General features: G+C 46.9%; 1 pseudogene; it reads right to left on the bottom strand.

Moving 5' to 3' along the window:
* Window positions 1-1,824: 1,824 nt before the first annotated feature.
* Window positions 1,825-23,106, bottom strand: part of LOC139541901 (coiled-coil domain-containing protein 120-like) — a 35,852-nt pseudogene continuing 14,570 nt past the window's right edge.

Below are 23,106 nucleotides of genomic sequence, written 5' to 3'. Positions count from 1 at the left end.
TGTTAGTTCTGCTCTACAGGGGACCTTTATGTTAGTTCTGCTCTACAGGGGACCTTTATGTTAGTTCTGCTCTACAGGGGACCTTTATGTTAGTTCTGCTCTACAGGGGACCTTTATGTTAGTTCTGCTCTACAGGGGACCTTTATGTTAGTTCTGCTCTACAGGGGGACCTTTATGTTAGTTATGCTCTACAGGGGGACCTTTATGTTAGTTCTGCTCTACAGGGGGACCTTTATGTTAGTTCTGCTCTACAGGGGGACCTTTATGTTAGTTCTGCTCTACAGAGAAATGTATGTTAGTTCTGCTCTACAGGGGGACCTTGCTACTTTCAACATGTGCTGTGGAAATGTCCCAGGGTGGTTGAATTCTGGGGGAAGGTCAACGATGTCATCTCTGAAACTTATAGATACAATATTGCCGTTAGATACAATAGTGATGGTGCTTTGTGATGACTCTGATTGGCACTGGTCAGAACGCCAACGGACAGTGGCGTTGGCAGGAACCGCGGCTGCTAAGAAAATTATTGAACAAAAGGTGGATTCCACCTCATCAGTTTCCATTGCAGAAATGGCTGCTCACATTTAAGGAAATGTGGATCCACAGGGCCAAGGTGTCCTCTCTCCACGGCCAGGATCCACAGGGCCAAGGTGTCCACTCTCCACGGCCAGGATCCACAGGGCCAAGGTGTCCTCTCTCCACGGCCAGGATCCACAGGGCCAAGGTGTCCACTCTCCACGGCCAGGATCCACAGGGCCAAGGTGTCCTCTCTCCACGGCCAGGATCCACAGGGCCAAGGTGTCCTCTCTCCACGGCCAGGATCCACAGGGCCAAGGTGTCCTCTCTCCACGGCCAGGATCCACAGGGCCAAGGTGTCCTCTCTCCACGGCCAGGATCCACAGGGCCAAGGTGTCCACTCTCCACGGCCAGGATCCACAGGGCCAAGGTGTCCTCTCTCCACGGCCAGGATCCACAGGGCCAAGGTGTCCTCTTTCCACGGCCAGGATCCACAGGGCCAAGGTGTCCTCTCGCCACGGCCAGGATCCACAGGGCCAAGGTGTCCTCTCGCCACGGCCAGGATCCACAGGGCCAAGGTGTCCTCTCTCCACGGCCAGGATCCACAGGGCCAAGGTCTCCTCTCTCCACGGCCAGGATCCACAGGGCCAAGGTGTCCTCTCTCCACGGCCAGGATCCACAGGGCCAAGGTGTCCTCCACGGCCAGGATCCACAGGGCCAAGGTGTCCTCTCTCCACGGCCAGGATCCACAGGGCCAAGGTGTCCTCTCTCCACGGCCAGGATCCACAGGGCCAAGGTCTCCTCTCTCCACGGCCAGGATCCACAGGGCCAAGGTGTCCTCCACGGCCAGGATCCACAGGGCCAAGGTGTCCTCTCTCCACGGCCAGGATCCACAGGGCCAAGGTGTCCTCTCTGGATGGAGAAAAGCAGCAGTGGACATTTGTGAACTCTGAACTAACAGGCCTTTACATGCGTGAAATTTGAATAAATAATTTTGCAAGTGCTATCAGATTGCTGTAAAAATACAAAAAATCAGCAGAAAAACAATATGTGGTTAAATTCCCATGTACGGAATAAGAAAATAAGAATTGAAATGGGTTTCCATCGCATTTTCAACTCTACTGATGGTTGCATTAAATGTTGCATTATATAGTAAATGTGCCCATTCTGGTCTTGGCACGTGCCGTCTAGCCAACAGCTGGCAGACACAGAGCGGGTAGGCTGGCTACATGATACGATTATTATGGATAAGAGCAAGATCCTTTTTATTTGTCAAACGGCAGCCAATCATCGATCATCACGTCACCAGAATAAGACACTCAATATTTATTGGAAAGGAGCATCAAGATGCCAAGTTTACTTCAATATGATGCTTATTACATCAATATTTGATCATAGAGGCGTTTCCACCAACATTTTACAGACACAAACAGATCCCACCTTGATATTGTCTCCCAAAAATGTGCAGAAAAAAGACAAATGAAATATTGTGTAAATAAATGTCTTCCATACAGGTAGCCTAGCGGTTAAGAACGGTTTGGGCCAGTCTCTAAGACGACTATGTGAAAAATCTGTTGATGTGCCTGGCACTAATAAGTCAGTAACATGTTTGTTGTGTTATCTGTGTTCTTTCAGGGTCAGCTCCTGCATCTGGGATGGGAAGAGGTCTTGGTACGGAGACAACTCTACAGACCTGAGAGAGAGAGAGAGAGAGAGAGAGATCCTATGTAATGAAGTGTCTCTGGAAGCAAACGGAGGACAACAACAGAGAGACAGAACACTAGAGCGTACACACAGACTGGTGACAACCTCTCAGACATAGCAGACTGTACGTACCAACCTGCCATGTAGTGGATGTCCCTGGAAGGTCTGTGACTGTGGCAGTTGGCAAGGATGGTAGTCTCCCTGGTAGGCCTGGGGCTGGTGTGGGAGCTGGTGAGGGTGTGACTCGTGCAGGGAGTTTGTGGTACGTACCTTCCCCCCCACCCCCGCTTCCAACCCCCCCAGGGTATTCCTCAGGTACCAGTCCCTCAGGCCCTCCAGAGCCAGGGCCTTGTGCAGGCTACGGGTGGGGTCGTCTGGGGTGATGGAGTCAGAGTACAGGGGTGGTCTCGGACGGTGGTTGTGGTTGAGATCGGGACTGGGTCCTAATCCAGAACCCAACTGGTGCTGGTGGGAATCAACCCCAAATCCCTTTTGAGACAGGGCAGCTGTGGAGGTCCCGGTTGAGGAGGAGGAGGGAGGAGGGAGAGGAGGATCAAAGGAGCAGGAGGAGGAGAGAACAGCATCCTGCTGGTGTTGCTGGAGGGGAATGAAGGGACCACAGGACTTGGTGCGGGTCACCTTGACCCGACGTGGCTCGCCAGGCTTCCCCCGGAGCATCAGGGGACTTCTGTAGGCTGGAGGGCCCTCGGAGAGATGCAGGGGCTGGGGTCCTGAGAGATGCCCCTGCGGCTGGGGGTGATGGTGGGGGTAACCATTGAAGTGAGAAAGAGAAGATGCAGGGACAGAGGAGGGGAACTTCCCATTGCCGTGGACTCGTTCAAACTGCCTCTGCTGCTTCCACCCCACATAGTCCATCAGGATATCACCGTAACCTCCTCTGTCTCCTCGTCCCCGACCCCCCACCCCTACAGACACTCGACCAACCAGCCTGTTGTGCTCCACCCCGTGTCCGTTCACCAGCTGTCTCTCTGGGCTGGACTTCTGGACGTTCAGCTGCCTCAGATGACCGTCCGTCAGCGCCTCGGAACTCTTGTACGGGGGTCCCCCTCTGAAGGGCATGCCTCTTGACCTTTGACCCTGAACTTGACCATGACCCCCCTCATTGCAGGATGTGGTCCGGTCCTGTAGTGCCTCTGAGCTGCTGCTACGTTGCTGGTTGCTGTAGGGGCAGCTGCCTCCTCCCTCATAGGGGCCAGAGGAGGGGCCAGAGGAGGGGCCAGAGGAGGGGCCAGAGGAGGGACCAGAGGAGGGGCCAGAGGAGGGGCCAGAGGGGCCAGATGAGGGGTCAGAGGAGGGGTCAGAGGAGGGGTCAGAGGAGGGGCCAGAGGGGCCAGAGGAGGGACCAGAGGAGGGGCCAGATGAGGGGCCAGAGGAGGGACCAGAGGAGGGACCAGAGGAGGGACCAGATGAGGGGTCAGAGGAGGGGCCAGAGGAGAGGCCAGAAGAGGGGTCAGAGGAGAGGCCAGAAGAAGACCCAGAGGAAGGGCCAGATGAAGAGCCGCCGTCCAGAGACTGTGGAAGAACCACTGGGGTCGACCACTGCTTGGTCCCACTGGATATATCTGAACTGGGAAGCAATAGAGATACATACAAAATGGATTAAACCACTGAAGGAGGAGGAGGAAGATGAGGAGAAAGATGAAGATGAAGAAGAATCCTGTTTGTCTGAAATACAGTGCCTTCAGAAAGTATTCAGACCCCTTGACTTTTTCCACATTTTGTTAGGTTACAGCTTTATTCTAAAATGTATTAAATAGTTTCTCCCCCCCCCCCATCAATCTACACACAATACCCCATAATGAAAAAGCAAAAACAGGTTTTTAGAATTTTTTGCAAATGTATAAAAAAACAACAACGGAAATATCACATTAACATAAGTATTGAAACCCTTTACTCAGTACCTTGCTGAAGCACCTTTGGCAGCGATCGAGTCTTCTTGGGTATGAAGCTACAAGCTTGGCACACCTGTATTTGGGGAGTTTCTCTCATTCTTCTCTGCAGATCCTCTCAAGCTCTGTCAGGTTGGATGGGGAGCGTTGCTCTCAGAGATGTTCGATCGGGTTCAAGTCTGGGCTCTGGCTGGGCCACTCAAGGACATTCAGAGACCTGAAATCACTCCTGCTTTGTCTTGGCTGTGTGCTTTGGGTCTTTGTCCTGTTGGAAGGTGAACCTTCGCCCCAGTCTGAGGTCCTGAGCGTTTTTCATCAAGGATCTCTCTGTACTTTGCTCTGTTCATCTTTGCCTCGATCCTGACTAGTCTACCAGTGCCTGACGTTGAAAACCATCCTCACAGCATGATGCTGCCACCACCATGCTTCACCATAGGGATGGTGCCAGGTTTCCTCCAGACGTGATGCTTGGCATTCAGGCCAAAGAGTTCAATCTTGGTTTCATCAGACCAGAGAATCTTGTTTCTCATGGTCTGAGAGTCCTTTAGGTGCCTTTTGGCAAACTCCAAGCGGGCTGTCATGTGCCTTTAACTGAGGAGTGGCTTCTGTCTGGTCACTCTACCATAAAGGCCTGATTGGTGGAGTGCTGCAGAGATGGTTGTCCTTCTGGAAGGTTCTCCCATCTTAACAGAGGAACTCTTGACCTCTGTCAGAGTGACCATCGGGTTCTTGGTCACCTCCCCGACCAAGGCCCTTCTCCCCCAATTGCTCAGTTTAGCCAGGCAGCCAGCTCTAGGAAGAGTCTTGGTGGTTTCAAACTTCTTCCATTTAAGAATGATGGAGGCCACTGTGTTCCTGGGGATCTTCAATGCTGCAGAAATGTTTTGGTACCCTTCCCCAGATCTGTGCCTCAACACAATCCTGTCTCGGAGCTCTACAGACAATTCTTTCAACCTCATGGCTTGGTTTTTGCTCTGACACGCACTGTCAACTGTGGGACCTTATATAGACAGGTGTGTGCCTTTCCAAATCATGTTCAATCAATTTAATATACCACAGGTGGGGACTCCAATCAAGTTGTAGAAACATCTCAAGGATGATCAATGGAAACATGATGCACCTGAGCTCAATTTAGAGTCTCATAGCAAAGGGTCTGAATACTTATGTAAATAAGGTATTTTGGTTACTTTTAAAAAATAAATTAGCCAAAATTACAAGAAACCTGTTTTCGCTTTGTCGTTATGGGGTATTGTGATTAGATTGCTGAGGATTTTGTATTTATTTAATCAATTTTAGAATAAGGCTGTAACGTAAATTGTTTGGGAAAAAGTCAAGGGGTCTGAATACTTTCCGAAGGCACTGTAGATTCAGACTTCTAGCTCCAGCACTATGAAACGTCAGCTCACCTGATGTGATTGGACACCTGACAGGTGGAGTTCAAATCAAATCAAATCAAATCAAATTTTATTAGTCACATACACATGGTTAGCAGATGTTAATGCGAGTGTAGCGAAATGCTTGTGCTTCTAGTTCCGACAATGCAGTAATAACCAACAGTAATCTAACCTAACAATTCCACAACTACTACCTTACACACACACACAAGTGTAAAGGGATAAAGAATATGTACATAAAGATATATGAATGAGTGGTGGTACAGAACGGCATGGCAGATGCAGTAGATGGTATAGAGTACGGTATATACATATGAGATGAGTACTGTAGGGTATGTAAACATAAAGTGGCATAGTTTAAAGTGGCTAGTGGTACATGTATTACATAAAGATGGCAAGATGCAGTAGATGATATAGAGTACAGTATATACATATGAGATGGGTAATGTAGGGTATGTAAACATTGTATTAAGTGGCATTGTTTAAAGTGGCTAGTGGTACATTTTTACATAATTTCCATCAATTCCCATTTTTAAAGTGGCTGGAGTTGAGTCAGTATGTTGGCAGCGGCCGCTAAATGTTAGTGGTGGCTGTTTAACAGTCTGATGGCCTTGAGATAGAAGCTGTTTTTCAGTCTCTCGGTCCCTGCTTTGATGCACCTGTACTGACCTCGCCTTCTGGATGATAGCGGGGTGAACAGGCAGTGGCTCGGGTGGTTGTTGTCCTTGATGATCTTTATGGCCTTCCTGTGACATCGGGTGGTGTAGGTGTCCTGGAGGGCAGGTAGTTTGCCCCTGGTGATGCGTTCTGCAGACCTCACTACCCTCTGGAGAGCCTTACGGTTGTGGGCGGAGCAGTTGCCGTACCAGGCGGTGATACAGCCCGACAGGATGCTCTCGATTGTGCATCTGTAGAAGTTTGTGAGTGCTTTTGGTGACAAGCCGAATTTCTTCAGCCTCCTGAGGTTGAAGAGGCGCTGCTGCGCCTTCTTCACAACGCTGTCTGTGTGGGTGGACCAATTCAGTTTGTCCGTGATGTGTACACCGAGGAACTTAAAACTTTCCACCTTCTCCACTACTGACCCGTCGATGTGGATAGGGGGGTGCTCCCTCTGCTGTTTCCTGAAGTCCACAATCATCTCCTTTGTTTTGTTGACGTTGAGTGTGAGGTTATTTTCCTGACACCACACTCCGAGGGCCCTCACCTCCTCCCTGTAGGCCGTCTCGTCGTTGTTGGTAATCAAGCCTACCACTGTAGTGTCATCCGCAAACTTGATGATTGAGTTGGAGGCGTACATGGCCACGCAGTCGTGGGTGAACAGGGAGTACAGGAGAGGGCTCAGAACGCACCCTTGTGGGGCCCCAGTGTTGAGGATCAGCGGGGTGGAGATGTTGTTGTATGTTGTTGTTGTACCTACCCTCACCACCTGGGGGCGGCCCGTCAGGAAGTCCAGGACCAAGTTGCACAGGGCGGGGTCGAGACCCAGGGTCTCGAGCTTGATGACGAGTTTGGAGGGTACTATGGTGTTAAATGCTGAGCTGTAATCGATGAACAGCATTCTCCTGGTATAGATGATGACGTCAGCTCACCTGATGTGATTGGACACCTGACAGGTAGAGTTCCTGGTATAGATGATGACGTCAGCTCACCTGATGTGATTGGACACCTGACAGGTAGAGTTCCTGGTATAGATGATGACATCAGCTCACCTGATGTGATTGGACACCTGACAGGTAGAGTTCCTGGTATAGATGATGACGTCAGCTCACCTGATGTAGTTGCGGACACCTGACAGGTGGAGTTCCTGGTATAGATGATGACGTCAGCTCACCTGATGTGATTGGACACCTGACAGGTAGAGTTCCTGGTATAGATGAAGACGTCAGCTCACCTGATGTAGTTGGACACCTGACAGGTAGAGTTCCTGGTATAGATGAAGACGTCAGCTCACCTGATGTAGTTGGACACCTGACAGGTGGAGTTCCTGGTATAGATGATGACGTCAGCTCACCTGATGTAGTTGGACACCTGACAGGTAGAGTTCCTGGTATAGATGAAGACATCAGCTCACCTGATGTAGTTGGACACCTGACAGGTAGAGTTCCTGGTATAGATGAAGACATCAGCTCACCTGATGTAGTTGGACACCTGACAGGTGGAGTTCCTGGTATAGATGATGACGTCAGCTCACCTGATGTAGTTGGACACCTGACAGGTGGAGTTCCTGGTATAGATGATGACGTCAGCTCACCTGATGTGATTGGACACCTGACAGGTAGAGTTCCTGGTATAGATGATGACGTCAGCTCACCTGATGTAGTTGGACACCTGACAGGTGGAGTTCCTGGTATAGATGATGACGTCAGCTCACCTGATGTAGTTGGACACCTGACAGGTGGAGTTCCTGGTATAGATGATGACGTCAGCTCACCTGATGTAGTTGGACACCTGACAGGTAGAGTTCCTGGTATAGATGAAGACGTCAGCTCACCTGATGTAGTTGGACACCTGACAGGTAGAGTTCCTGGTATAGATGATGACGTCAGCTCACCTGATGTAGTTGGACACCTGACAGGTGGAGTTCCTGTTATAGATGATGACGTCAGCTCACCTGATGTAGTTGGACACCTGACAGGTAGAGTTCCTGGTATAGATGATGACGTCAGCTCACCTGATGTAGTTGGACACCTGACAGGTAGAGTTCCTGGTATAGATGAAGACGTCAGCTCACCTGATGTAGTTGGACACCTGACAGGTGGAGTTCCTGGTATAGATGATGACGTCAGCTCACCTGATGTAGTTGGACACCTGACAGGTAGAGTTCCTGGTATAGATGATGACGTCAGCTCACCTGATGTGATTGGACACCTGACAGGTAGAGTTCCTGGTATAGATGATGACGTCAGCTCACCTGATGTAGTTGGACACCTGACAGGTAGAGTTCCTGGTATAGATGAAGACATCAGCTCACCTGATGTGATTGGACACCTGACAGGTAGAGTTCCTGGTATAGATGAAGACATCAGCTCACCTGATGTGATTGGACACCTGACAGGTAGAGTTCCTGGTATAGATGATGACGTCAGCTCACCTGATGTAGTTGGACACCTGACAGGTGGAGTTCCTGGTATAGATGATGACGTCAGCTCACCTGATGTGATTGGACACCTGACAGGTAGAGTTCCTGGTATAGATGAAGACGTCAGCTCACCTGATGTGATTGGACACCTGACAGGTAGAGTTCCTGGTATAGATGATGACGTCAGCTCACCTGATGTGATTGGACACCTGACAGGTGGAGTTCCTGGTATAGATGAAGACATCAGCTCACCTGATGTGATTGGACACCTGACAGGTGGAGTTCCTGGTATAGATGAAGACATCAGCTCACCTGATGTGATTGGACACCTGACAGGTGGAGTTCCTGGTATAGATGAAGACATCAGCTCACCTGATGTGATTGGACACCTGACAGGTGGAGTTCCTGGTATAGATGAAGACATCAGCTCACCTGATGTGATTGGACACCTGACAGGTGGAGTTCCTGGTATAGATGATGACGTCAGCTCACCTGATGTGATTGGACACCTGACAGGTGGAGTTCCTGGTATAGATGAAGACGTCAGCTCACCTGATGTAGTTGGACACCTGACAGGTAGAGTTCCTGGTATAGATGAAGACATCAGCTCACCTGATGTAGTTGGACACCTGACAGGTAGAGTTCCTGGTATAGATGATGACGTCAGCTCACCTGATGTGATTGGACACCTGACAGGTAGAGTTCCTGGTATAGATGAAGACATCAGCTCACCTGATGTGATTGGACACCTGACAGGTAGAGTTCCTGGTATAGATGATGACGTCAGCTCACCTGATGTGATTGGACACCTGACAGGTAGAGTTCCTGGTATAGATGAAGACATCAGCTCACCTGATGTAGTTGGACACCTGACAGGTAGAGTTCCTGGTATAGATGATGACGTCAGCTCACCTGATGTAGTTGGACACCTGACAGGTAGAGTTCCTGGTATAGATGATGACGTCAGCTCACCTGATGTAGTTGGACACCTGACAGGTAGAGTTCCTGGTATAGATGAAGACATCAGCTCACCTGATGTAGTTGGACACCTGACAGGTAGAGTTCCTGGTATAGATGATGACGTCAGCTCACCTGATGTAGTTGGACACCTGACAGGTAGAGTTCCTGGTATAGATGATGACGTCAGCTCACCTGATGTAGTTGGACACCTGACAGGTGGAGTTCCTGGTATAGATGATGACGTCAGCTCACCTGATGTAGTTGGACACCTGACAGGTAGAGTTCCTGGTATAGATGATGACGTCAGCTCACCTGATGTAGTTGGACACCTGACAGGTGGAGTTCCTGTTATAGATGATGACGTCAGCTCACCTGATGTAGTTGGACACCTGACAGGTAGAGTTCCTGGTATAGATGAAGACGTCAGCTCACCTGATGTAGTTGGACACCTGACAGGTAGAGTTCCTGGTATAGATGAAGACGTCAGCTCACCTGATGTAGTTGGACACCTGACAGGTAGAGTTCCTGGTATAGATGAAGACGTCAGCTCACCTGATGTAGTTGGACACCTGACAGGTAGAGTTCCTGGTATAGATGATGACGTCAGCTCACCTGATGTAGTTGCGGACAGTAGTGGGTCCGTTCCATACGAGGAGTTGTGTGGCAGGTGCAGGTGCAGAAATACTTCTTGGAAGAGTCCGACGCGGGCTAGACGGGGGACACACGCGCACAACATTACCACCACAACAACAACAACTCCATAACACAGTCTCAAGACAGGACGTAACCTTAGCGATAGGTCAGGAAGTTAGAATGTACTAGAACTGGGCCATGGATTACGTAGGAGACAACATTGCTCTTCCTGTGTATCAGTGGCTGACAGGAACCTTTGATTGGAAGGAAGATTCATTATACTGTAGATGTGGAGAGAATAGATAGTTACTACTATAGTGGCAAATAGATACAGTGCTACCCGTCTGTAGTTTACTACATCTAGGCCTCTACATCTAGGCCTCTACATCTAGGCCTCTACATCTAGGCCTCTACATCTAGGCCTCTACATCTAGGCCTCTACATCTAGGCCTCTACATCTAGGCCTCTACATCTAGGCCTGCTATGTAGCCTAGTAGTTTGTATCATTTGTTTGTGCAGTAAATACATGTAGCTTAGTAGTTTGTACAATTATATTTTATGACATTTGTTTTGCTTGCTCTTTGGGGTTTTAGGTTAGGTACACACGTAGGATCTTAATTTGATCCAGTTTGCGACAGCAGGAAAATAATTCTCCGGCAACAGGAAATGTGAATTATTATTGTGGATTATAATTAATGGACATTTTTGTAGTGGTTGATAAGGGACAATCAAGTCAAAGTGGAAATGAGAAACTTCATAAGTGTAACGTCTGCTTCCAGCTCACAACTCTCAAACACCTAGATCCCCTGAACGCAGCTCACTCTCCAGATCCCAATCACCTGAAATCTCATCACCTGTATGTCATTATCACACACTATTTAGTTCAGTTCTTTGCACCCCATCACTGTGAGGTATTGTTTGTTTTGTGACACACGTCTTTCAGAGCGCTGCGTTTCCTGTGATTTAATCCTCCTGTGATTTAATCCTCCTGTGATTTAATCCTCCTGTGATTTAATCCTCCTGTGATTTAATACTCCTGTGATTTAATCCTCCTGTGATTTAATCCTCCTGTGATTTAATACTCCTGTGATTTAATCCTCCTGTGATTTAATCCTCCTGTGATTTAAGCCTCCTGTGATTTAAGCCTCCTGTGATTTAATCCTCCTGTGATTTAATCCTCCTGTGATTTAATCCTCCTGTGATTTAATCCTCCTGTGATTTAATCCTCCTGTGATTTAATACTCCTGTGATTTAATCCTCCTGTGATTTAAGCCTCCTGTGATTTAAGCCTCCTGTGATTTAAGCCTCCTGTGATTTAAGCCTCCTGTGATTTAATCATCCTGTGTATTTATTCCTCCCCTGCCTCACTAACGACGCCTTTTGCCTATTCTCTGCCTGTACTTTAGCCTATCAGATTTCCTGTTATCAACCTATTGCCTGATCTCCCGGACTACGTTACTAGCCTTTTCCCTGCCTGTACTGTTGCCTTGTTGGATCCCCTGTGTATGACCTTCTGCCTGCCCCTGGACCCAGCTACCTGCCTCCTCCTGTGTATGACCTTCTGCCTGCCCCTGGACCCAGCTACCTGCCTCCTCCTGTGTATGACCTTCTGCCTGCCCCTGGACCCAGCTACCTGCCTCCTCCTGTGTATGACCTTCTGCCTGCCTCTGGGCCCAGCTACCTGCCTCCTCCTGTGTATGACCTTCTGCCTGCCCCTGGACCCAGCTACCTGCCTCCTCCTGTGTCTGACATTCTGCCTGCCCCTGGACCCAGCTACCTGCCTCCTCCTGTGTATGACCTTCTGCCTGCCCCTGGACCCAGCTACCTGCCTCCTCCTGTGTATGACCTTCTGCCTGCCCCTGGACCCAGCTACCTGCCTCCTCCTGTGTCTGACATTCTGCCTGCCCCTGGACCCAGCTACCTGCCTCCTCCTGTGTATGACCTTCTGCCTGCCCCTGGACCCAGCTACCTGCCTCCTCCTGTGTATGACCTTCTGCCTGCCCCTGGACCCAGCTACCTGCCTCCTCCTGTGTATGACCTTCTACCTGCCCCTGGACCCAGCTACCTGCCTCCTCCTGTGTATGACCTTCTGCCTGCCCCTGGACCCAGATACCTGCCTCCTCCTGTGGTCCCTTACAATAAACACCTGCTGCGCCCTGCGCTTGAAACCAGCTCTCTGTCTCCCATCGTGTTCATTACAATAAGCCCTTTTAAACCTCAAAATACACTACAAGTTTTACATTTCTCCTGCAACCGGGTGATCAAATTAAGATCCTACATCTGTAAAGAACTTTGTAACAACTGCTGATGTGAAAAAGGCTTTATAAATGTGATTTGATATTGGGTCATAGACGGGGGATGGTGTAGCTGCAGTACCTGGAAGTGTAGACCAGTGAGTTGTGTGGTGTTGTGGTCCTCAACGTGTAATAGATCTCAACAGGAGAAAGCTCATCTAGAGAGAGAGGGAGTAATTACCATTACCGGGGGGGGGGGGACAGCTTCCTACACAAACTGCTGAACTGTAGAGTCAGACATGGAGCTGCTACTCCTATAGTCTTACCATTGTCACGGTCCCCTGTAGAGTCAGACAGAGCTGCTACTCCTATAGTCTTACCATTGTCACGGTCCCCTGTAGAGTCAGACAGAGCTGCTACTCCTATAGTCTTACCATTGTCACGGTCCCCTGTAGAGTCAGACATGGAGCTGCTCTCTGAGTTCACAGTGTCGTCTGTGGATGGACACAAAGAAAATTACTTTGATGAACATCCCCCCCCCCCCCACACACACAATCACATCTGTGTCTTGTGACTTGAGTCAAATTTACATGCAAATATCCAATGAGAATCAACCACACGGTAGGACTCAGCCCTCACTGTGTACCCACAACCACAAGCAAACACACGATAGGATTCAGCCCTCACTGAGTACCCACAACCACACGGTAGGACTCAGCCCTCACTGTGTACCCACAACCACAAGCAAACACACGATAGGATTCAGCCCTCACTGAGTACCCACAACCACACGGTAGGACTCAGCCCTCACTGTGTACCCACAACCACAAGTAAACACACATGGGCTGTCTGTAATAATGTAAACACACATGGGCTGTCTGTAATAATGGCACCCTAGTAAAGCACTAAAACAGCAGCCTGGTCAAAAGTAGTGCACTGAATAGGAAATAGTTTACTATTTAAGACTTGGCCTATGGTGGAGTGAGTCAGGTGGTAGTTACATCACTGGCAGCATTGTGCTCTGTCTGTCAACATGTCTTCATGTGCTTTCCTGGACATCCTGGTGTGTGTGTGTCAGCCAAGTAACAATGAAAGGAAAGGGCCCACTGTTCCTGACTTCCTTCTCTTCTCTGTAACAATTCCCTCCCTCCCCTTCTCCATGCCTCCCCCTCCTCCTCCCTCCCTCCCACTCTCCCTCCATCCCACTCTTCCTCCCCCCTCCTCCTCTCCATGCCTCCCCCTCTTCCTCTCTCCCTCCCCCTCTTCCTCCCCCTCTTCCTCCCTCCCCCTCTCCATGCCTCCCCCTCCCTCCCCCCTCTCCATGCCTCCCCCTCCCTCCCTCTCCATGCCTCCCCCTCTTCCTCCCTCCTCCTCCCTCCATCCCCCTCTTCCTCTAACCCAGGGCAGATCCCTTAACTTTCTCTGCTAACCCAGGGCAGGTCCCTTAACTTTCTCTGCTTACCCAGGGCAGGTCCCTTAACTTTCTCTGCTAACCCAGGGCAGGTCCTTTAACTTTCTCTGTACAGATGTATTAAGCTAACCCAGGGCAGGTCCCTTAACTTTCTCTGTTAACCCAGGGCAGGTCCCTTAACTTTCTCTGCTTAGCCAGGGCAGGTCCCTTAACTTTCTCTGCTTAGCCAGGGCAGGTCCCTTAACTTTCTTTGTACAGATGTATTAAGCTAACCCAGGGCAGGTCCCTTAACTTTCACTGTTCTCCAAGGTACATGTTTATCACATAGCTTTGTGAATTCAGTGAGAAAGTAATCCCATGCATTTTGGGCTGTTGGGATAAGTTGGAATCTCTGCCAGTTTATGGATATCAAGTCATCAATGTAATAATCCATATTTAAATGTTTACATAGTCTTGAATTAATCAATATTTAACTGTTTACATTGTCTTGAATTAATCAATATTGAACTGTTTACATTGTCTTGAATTAATCAATATTGAACTGTTTACATAGTCTTGAATTAATCAATATTTAACTGTTTACATAGTCTTGAATTAATCAATATTTAACTGTTTACATAGTCTTGAATTAATCAATATTTAACTGTTTACATTGTCTTGAATTAATCAATATTTAACTGTTTACATAGTCTTGAATTAATCAATATTTAACTGTTTGTCACGGTCTGACCTTAGTTTATTTTTTATGTCTTTGTGTTAGGTTGGTCAGGGCGTGAGTTGGGGTGTGCAGTCTATGTTATTTTTTCTAGGTTGTCTGTTTTCTATGTGTTTGGCCTGGTGTGGTTCCCAATCAGAGGCAGCTGTTTATCGTTGTCTCTGATTGGGAGCCATATTTAGGTAGCCTGTTTTCCATTGTGTGTTGTGGGTGGTTGTTTCCGTTGCAGTGTTTTCACCAGTCGGGATTGTTTCGGTTTTCATTTTGATTCTCTTGTTCTTTTTGTATTTTGTATTCATTCTATTAAAAGATATTATGGATACGTACCACGCTGCACATTGGTCCGATATTTCCTACTCCTCCTCGGACGAAAGCCGTTACACTGTTTACATCGTCTTGAATTAATCAATATTTAACCGTTTACATCGTCTTGAATTAATCAATATTTAACCGTTTACATAGTCTTGAATTAATCAATATTTAACCGTTTACATAGTCTTGAATTAATCAATATTTAACCGTTTACATAGTCTTGAATTAATCAATATTTAACTGTTTACATTGTCTTGAATTAATCCATTTGTGTGGTGCTTTAGGTCTCTTAATTTTCCTAAAAGGCTGATGCAGAATTTGTTACAGTGAAAAATCACTGCCACCTGGTCCTGCTAGCATAGAGCTAAATGTGCCAGGTTATCTGATGGGAACAGCTAACATGTAGCATTTTATCACGTGCAACCATGTTCACCATTTTAACTGGCTGATGTGCATTTTGAGACTGAAAAAAACAGTTTTCTAATGTTCGCACCTCCATGTCTGAGGTGTGTGTTATTACCTGTGTGACATCCTCTGTGTACAGTCCTCTTGATGTGGATTTGGTGCTGATCAGAGTCTACATGTCGTCCCAGGCCACTGCTGAACAAAGTCTTCTTAGGCTTCCTCTGACACATTTCCTCCTCCTACGCAACAACAGGGATATAAACTGAGTCAGTGCCTCAGGCTACAATATGTCTGACCAATTAGAATGCATCTCCTATCTCAGTCCCTCAGGCTACAATATGTCTGACCAATTAGAATGCATCTCCTATCTCAGTCCCTCAGGCTACAATATGTCTGACCAATGAGAATGCATCTCCTATCTCAGTCCCTCAGGCTACAATATGTCTGACCAATTAGAATGCATCTCCTATCTCAGTCCCTCAGGCTACAATATGTCTGACCAATTAGAATGCATCTCCTATCTCAGTCCCTCAGGCTACAATATGTCTGACCAATGAGAATGCATCTCCTATCTCAGTCCCTCAGGCTACAATATGTCTGACCAATTAGAATGCATCTCCTATCTCCGTCCCTCAGGCTACAATATGTCTGACCAATTAGAATGCATCTCCTATCTCAGTCCCTCAGGCTACAATATGTCTGACCAATTAGAATGCATCTCCTATCTCAGTCCCTCAGGCTACAATATGTCTGACCAATTAGAATGCATCTCCTATCTCAGTCCCTCAGGCTACAATATGTCTGACCAATTAGAATGCATCTCCTATCTCAGTCCCTCAGGCTACAATATGTCTGACCAATTAGAATGCATTAGATAGGATTGAGTATCTCCAAATACCTTTAATACCATTAACCCATAAGAGTCTAATCCCTGTCTAATCCCAATCTAATCCCAGTCTAAACCCAGTCTAAGGCCTAGTCTATCCCCAGTCTAAGTCCAGTCTAAGTCCTGTCTAAACCGGGGGATGGGGGGTTCTACTAAGCTATATGTAAGGTCATACCATTTTGTTATTTGATTTGACATTTTACCCCCATAAGGTCGATGTCCGCGCCCCCGTGGAAATCTAATTAGCATTGTAAAAAGAAATCCCTATAAAAATCTTGTCAGTTTAAGCAAGAGATATTTTTGCATTGGATGCGTCTCAGTCCATCACACCCGCCTATGTAATACTTCCGGTAACAGAGCTAGAGCAGTGTTTGTCAGACCATGAGACATCCCGAAAATTGTCTGTCGCGTCCGGTTTGCCCAAGAAACTATTATGACCCTTCTATGAAAAGATGAGACTCTCACGAACACGATGTTGTTCTCTGTTTTGCTCTACGATCCCAACAAGCGTAATTGGGACTAAGTCTGAAGTCGGTACAAATTCTTCTGCCAACTTGTGTCTGTAGCATCCGAACAGTTTGGCCTACACACTAGTATGACCCCCTGTGGAAAAGGGGAAACGACCACAGACTCTTGTTTTGTTCTAGGACCACAGACTCTTGTTTTGTTCTAGGACGACCACAGACTCTTGTTTTGTTCTAGGACGACCACAGACTCTTGTTTTGTTCTAGGACCACAGACTCTTGTTTTGCTCTAGGACCACAGACTCTTGTTTTGTTCTAGGACGACCACAGACTCTTGTTTTGTTCTAGGACCACAGACTCTTGTTTTGTTCTAGGACCACAGACTCTTGTTTTGCTCTAGGACCACAGACTCTTGTTTTGTTCTAGGACGACCACAGACTCTTGTTTTGTTCTAGGACCACAGACTCTTGTTTTGTTCTAGGACCACAGACTCTTGTTTTGCTCTAGGACCACAGACTCTTGTTTTGTTCTAGGACGACCACAGACTCTTGTTTTGTTCTAGGACCACAGACTCTTGTTTTGCTCTAGGACCACAGACCCTTGTTTTGTTCTAGGACCACAGACCCTTGTTTTGTTCTAGGACGACCACAGACTCTTGTTTTGTTCTAGGACCACAGACTCTTGTTTTGCTTTAGGACCACAGACTCTTGTTTTGCTCTAGGACGACCACAGACTCTTGTTTTGTTCTAGGACCACAGACTCTTGTTTTGCTCTAGGACCACAGACTCTTGTTTTGCTTTAGGACGACCACAGACTCTTGTTTTGCTCTAGGACGACCACAGACTCTTGTTTTGCTCTAGGACGACCACAGACTCGTCTGAAGGCTTTGTCTTGCTTTGTCTGCTCTTTTCCATATTTGGTCTCTCTCTGATAAGCTACCCAGGAAAGGGCTGATAATAGCCCATATGAATATACAGTATGTAGCCATAGAAATAAGGTTCATGAAATCAATAACTTGCTAACATCAGATAACATTCATATATTAACCATTTCTGAGACTCACTTAGAGAATTCATTTGATGATACATCAGTAGCAATACAAGGTTATAACATCTATAGAAGAGACAGGAATGCTTATGGGGGAGGTGTTGCTGTATATATTCAGAGCCATATCCCTGTAATGCTTAGAGAAGATCGTATGTCAAGTGTTATTGAAGTGTTGTGGTTGCAGGTTCACCTGGAACATATAAAGTATTTTCTTTTGGGGTGTTGCTATAGGCCACCAAGTGCTAACGGTCAGTATCTAAATAATATGTGTGAAATGCTTGATAGTGTATGTGATGTAAACAGAGAGGTCTACTATCTTGGGGACCTGAATATTGACTGGCTTTCAAAACACTGTCCGCTCAAGAGGAAACACACGTGACTATATCTCTGAATGTATACATTTCTCAATTATGGGGTTTGCATCTAATTCTTTTATAAAATGAATGAGTAAAGATGAAACTATTTGTGAAATTATGTAATGTGATGTTAACCTTTAGAATGAGAGAATTGTATTCCCTGTAAAAGTTTAACTAAATCATTGGCCACGCCCCCGTGAGCACAGACATGATCAGGCGTCATGGAACCGCCTTTTTCTATTGTTACGAATAAAAACCCCTCCTGAGGAAATCCTCTTCAGACTAAGCAAACCCACCGCGGGAGCTGTGATAGTTGAGTACCAAAACTAGAAAACCTTACGACGTGGACCATTGGCCTCACGGCGGGAAATGGTTCAACTCTGAGACTATCGATCCCTACAGAATAAGAGCAAATCTTAGATACTAACTACTAGTCTGCGGCTAGAAATGATCTAAACCTGGGATGCGAATACCGACAACCGCCCGAAACATCTACTCTAAGGACAATGGAAGCCTGACGTATCCGTTACAACGGACACTATCAGGAGCCGTCGATAGAGCCACCACCAATGAGTAGCCAGAGACTCTCTGATGAACTGACTCTCCCGCAGACGGACCGACGATTCCAACAGAGAAGACAACAACGACATGTGGGCGTAAATATATTGATTGCAATTATTCCTGAATGAGCAAAGGATTAGCATTTCAATGAATATAATTATCCACTGTGTGTAGTAAATCCATTTTGTCTTTCCCGCTCCTTATCGGTCCACACCCCCTTTCCTTTGTCCACCAAGCCGTCATACCGGTTTTGCCCACTAGGGAATCTTCCCTATCATTGTTAGTAACCATATCTACTGTTTGTTCATGCATTTCTGTGATTATTTAGTTAGTTAGTAAATAAATGATTGAGCCAATTGGTGTATGGATGATTCATAGTGAAGGCTGGGTTCATGCAGATAACCAAGAATTCTACGGCGTTTGAAATGAGACTAACGTGAGGTAAAGAATAATTCATTAATAGAAGACTAATTGATCAGATATTAAAATATCTGAAGAGTTATACTCTGAAAATTATAACTTTGTAATCTGAATATTTTCCGTGGTGCCCCGACTTCCTAGTTAATTAAATGTACATGATTAGTTTAATCACGTAATAATAATTACAGAATAAGAATTACAGAGAACACCTTTAATGATGCCAAAGACACGACACTGTAATCTGGTTCAGGTTATTAATCAACCTACCAGGGTTTTTACAAATACTACAGGAACAACATCATCCACATGTATTGATCACATCTTTACTAATACTGTAGAACTTTGTTCTAAAGCTGTATCCGTACCCATTGGATGCAGTGATCATAATATAGAGGCTATATCCAGGAAAGCCAACGTTCCAACAGCTGGGCCTAAAATAGTGTATAAGAGATCATATGAAAGATTTAGCTGTGAGTCTTATGTGGATGATGTTAAAAATATTTGTTGGTCTGATGTGATTAACGAGGAGCATCCAGACGCTGCACTTGATGAATTTATGAAATTGCTTCTTCCAATGATTGATAAACATGCAGCTGTTAAGAAACTGACTGTTAGAACTGTTAAGGCTCCATGGATTGATGAGGAATTGAACATCTGTATGGTTGAAAGAGACGGGGCAAAAGGAGTGGCTAATAAGTCTGGCTGTACAGATGACTGGCTGACTTACTGCAAATTGAGAAATGTTGTGACAAAACTTAAAAAGAACAGGAAACTGTATTATAAAGCCAAGTTCAATGACAAAAATATGTTGTGTCACGTATACGCAGGGAGTCAGGGAGTCAGGAAGCAGGAAGCTAGGAAGCAGGGAGTCAGGAAGCAGGGAGTCAGGAAGCAGGGAGTCAGGAAGCAGGGAGTCAGGAAGGAGGGAGTCAGGAAGCAGGGAGTCAGGAAGCTGGGAGTCAGGAAGCTGGGAGTCAGGAAGCAGGAAGTCAGGAAGCTGGGAGTCAGGGAGTCAGGAAGTCAGGAAGCTGGGAGTCAGGAAGTCAGGAAGCAGGGAGTCAGGAAGCAGGGAGCAGGGAGTCAGGAAGTCAGGAAGCAGGGAGTCAGGGAGCAGGGAGTCAGGAAGCAGGGAGTCAGGAAGCAGGGAGTCAGGAAGCAGGGAGTCAGGAAGCAGGGAGTCAGGAAGCAGGGAGTCAGGCAGCAGGGAGTCAGGCAGCAGGGAGTCAGGGAGTCAGGAAGCAGGGAGTCAGGAAGTCAGGAAGCAGGGAGTCAGGAAGTCAGGAAGCAGGGAGTCAGGAAGCAGGGAGTCAGGGAGTCAGGAAGTCAGGAAGCAGGGAGTCAGGGAGTCAGGAAGCAGGGAGTCAGGGAGTCAGGAAGCAGGGAGTCAGGAAGCAGGGGAATCAGGAAACAGGTAGTCAGGAAGCAGGGAGTTAGGAAGCAAGGAGTCAGGAAGCAGGTACAGATGAAGAGTTTAATAACAGTGAATCAAGGCAAATGAACAAAACAGGGGATGTGTATTGAACATGAAAACAAACCAATACTGCCTGATGACTGAGGCTACTGAGGGCTAAATAAAGGGAAGGTCATCAAGGTGATGATGAAGTTCAGGTGTGCGTAATGATGGTTGCCAGGGCCGGTGGTTAGTAGACCGGCGACGTCGAGCGCCGGAGGGAGGGAGCATGAGTAGACGTGATACTGTATTATGAAGCCAAGATCAATGATGGAAAGAATGATGGAAAAAAACGTTGGAGTACTTTAAACGAATTTATGGACAGAAAGACAATTCAATGGCTTATTCATTATGAAACCATTTGATGTTGCCAATTATTTTTATGATTACCTCACTTGACACAAAACAGTGCTGTCCACTCTCAACCTTTTCATTGAAATTACAGTGAGGTATTAAGTCCTTCACCTCTGTTTTTATGATCGTCTTGGGTCCGTGGCTGTAGGATCTGACTCTTCGGCGTACGTAGGGACGTCTCTCCCCGGTCCCCAGAGGGAAGTCACCAGGAACCTCTCCTGTCAGCTCCTGTTATAGACGAATACATCACATTAACAGGAGAAATCACCAGGAAGCTCTCCTGTTATAGACGAATACATCACATTAACAGGAGAAATCACCAGGAAGCTCTCCTGTCAACTCCTGTTATAGACGAATACATCACATTAACAGGAGAAGTCACCAGGAAGCTCTCCTGTTATAGATGAACACATCACATTAACAAGAGAAATCACCAGGAAGCTCTCCTGTTATAGACGAATACATCACATTAACAGGAGAAGTCACCAGGAAGCTCTCCTGTTATAGATGAACACATCACATTAACAGGAGAAATCACCAGGAAGCTCTCCTGTTATAGACGAACACATCACATTAACAGGAGAAATCACCAGGAAGCTCTCCTGTTATAGACGAATACATCACATTAACAGGAGAAATCACCAGGAAGCTGCTCCTGCCTTTTCCTTCTCTCTATTTTTTGCTAGTCCTCCCAGTTTTGACCCTTGCCTGCCTTGACCCTGAACCCGCCTGCCTGCCCATACTGCCCGCCCTGACCTCGAGCCTGCCTGCTACTCTGTACCTCCTGGACTCTGACCTTGTTTATGATCTTTTGCCTGTCCACGACCATTCTCTTGCCTGCCCTTTGGATTATAATAAATATCAGAGACTTTAACCACCTACCTCCCGTGTCTGCATCTGGGTCTCGCCCTGTGCCCCTATACATCTAGTTTGTTAAACAGAGCACAATGGACACTAATCCTTACCCTGCTTCTCCTGGTAACTACCCATCCTTACCCTGCTTCTCCTGGCAACCACCAATCCTTATCCTGCTTCTCCTGGTAACCACCGATCCTTACCCTGCTTCTCCTGGTAACCACCGATCCTTACCCTGTTTCTCCTGGTAACCACCAATCCTTACCCTGCTTCTCCTGGCAACCACCAATCCTTACCTTGCTTCTCCTGGCAACCACCAATTGATTAACGCGTGTGTTTGTGTGTACTAACCGCCTCTTGCAGACAGACCTTCCGTAGCTCCGCCAGTCTGGTATTCAGTAAGGTTTGTAGACTGCATCTCCTCTCTTGTAGTTGTGTCATCGTGTCAACAACCTCCTGACTGACACACATCAGGTCTACACAACACATCAAGAAGAAGATGACATGTTGTTAAGTGCTGATCAAACATCACGAAATGAGGTGTATATATATATAAAATAATGTTTTATTTCCTCACCAGGCACTGAGATGAGATGAACTTTAACCTCCATATCAGGTGTGTCCCATGTGACCCACTGCTCTCAGTGTATCCCAACAGATCAGTCACCTGGAGAGAGAGAGTAGGGACAACACAACATGTTAACATGATGGACCAGGACAACACAACATGTTAACATGATGGACCAGGACAACACAACATGTTAACATGATGGACCAGGACAACACAACATGTTAACATGATGGACCAGGACAACACAACATGTTAACATGATGGACCAGGACAACACAACATGTTAACATGATGGACCAGGACAACACAACATGTTAACATGATGGACCAGGACACCACAACATGTTAACATGATGGACCAGGACACCACAACATGTTAACATGATGGACCAGGACACCACAACATGTTAACATGATGGACCAGGACAACACAACATGTTAACATGATGGACCAGGACAACACAACATGTTAACATGATGGACCAGGACAACACAACATGTTAACATGATGGACCAGGACAACACAACATGTTAACATGATGGACCAGGACAACACAACATGTTAACATGATGGACCAGGACACCACAACATGTTAACATGATGGACCAGGACAACACAACATGTTAACATGATGGACCAGGACACCACAACATGTTAACATGATGGACCAGGACAACACAACATGTTAACATGATGGACCAGGACAACACAACATGTTAACATGATGGACCAGGACAACACAACATGTTAACATGATGGACCAGGACAACACAACATGTTAACATGATGGACCAGGACAACACAACATGTTAACATGATGGACCAGGACAACACAACATGTTAACATGATGGACCAGGACAACACAACATG

Source organism: Salvelinus alpinus, chromosome 17 (genome assembly GCF_045679555.1).
Source record: "Salvelinus alpinus chromosome 17, SLU_Salpinus.1, whole genome shotgun sequence".
NCBI classification, from domain to species: Eukaryota; Metazoa; Chordata; class Actinopteri; order Salmoniformes; family Salmonidae; genus Salvelinus; species Salvelinus alpinus.
The sequence above is the reverse complement of the archived record's forward strand: the minus strand, read 5'-3'. Positions and strand labels throughout refer to the sequence as shown.